Raw genomic sequence first — 1,056 nt, forward strand, 5'->3', positions numbered from 1 at the left:
CTCTGTGTAGTCTTGGGTGCCCTGGAACTCACTCTATAGACCAAACTGGTCTCGGACTCTGAAATTGCCTGCCTCTGCCTCCTAAGTACTGAGATTAAAGGTGCCACGACCACACCTGGCTTTTTTTTTTTTTTTTTAAGATCTATTTATCTTATTTTACAGGTGTGGGTATTTTCCCCAAATGTGTATGTAAATGCACCACATGCATACCTGGTGCCACGAGTCCCCTGTAACTGGAGTTACAGAGAGTCATGAGCTGCCACATGGGTGCTGGGAATTAAACCCTGATCCTCTAGAGGAACATCCAGTGCTCTTTTTTTTTTTTTTTTTTTTTTTGGTGGGAGCATCCTTTATTCATAACAAGGGACACCATTCACAGAGCAGTGACCTCACACAGAACACCCAGCGTGGAGATGCTCCACAGGACTCAGAGGACCAGGACACAGCCCACACTAGTGATGGTGCTGCTTGAACTGCAGGCCGCAGTAGCCACACGTCCCCGTCTTTGTTTCTTTGTCCAAGTTTATGTACACCTTGGGGTGGCCCAGGGCACCACCGCCTCCATCGCAGGCTATGATACGGTGGTCCACCTCACTCACAGGCTGCTGTGCTATCAAATCAATGGCAAAGTTCTCATTCACCTCTTTCTGACGATCTACAAAACGAATCCTCCTGTAGTCTTTTTCATCATACACCTGGCCGCTATGCGTGATCTTTTCCCCGCTCGGCGACACTCGAACCCCGAAACCCCGCGCAGCCCTGGGGAGAGCCAACAGCCGGCGGAAGGTCAGCGCTGCCGCCATCTTGCCGGTCATCCAGTGCTCTTAATTGAAGGACTGAGTGTTTGGGTGTTGTTTGTGGTACTGACATTAGACCTAGGGTCTTTCTCATGCTGGACAACTACATGGGTCAACTACACCCCTATCCCTGCTTTTACTTTTTTTTTTTTTTTTTTTTTTTATGAAACAGGATATGAGGTGTTCAGCTTGCCCTTCAACTTGAGTTTGTAATTCCCCTGCCTCAGCTTCCTGAGTAGCTGGAATTACAGGCCTTTGT

The 1,056-nt window shown here is 48.3% G+C and overlaps 1 pseudogene across 1 annotated transcript; it reads right to left on the reverse strand.

Annotated features, from left to right (window-relative positions):
- Window positions 1–335: 335 nt before the first annotated feature.
- LOC110336323 lies at window positions 336–806 on the reverse strand (annotated as a pseudogene). Its single transcript, XR_002381217.1, has one exon. The product of XR_002381217.1 is annotated as an NADH dehydrogenase [ubiquinone] iron-sulfur protein 6, mitochondrial pseudogene (transcript).
- Between the last annotated feature and the right edge of the window lie 250 nt (window positions 807–1,056).

The sequence above is a fragment of the Mus pahari genome, chromosome 1, assembly GCF_900095145.1.
Source record: "Mus pahari chromosome 1, PAHARI_EIJ_v1.1, whole genome shotgun sequence".
NCBI lineage: Eukaryota > Metazoa > Chordata > Mammalia > Rodentia > Muridae > Mus > Mus pahari.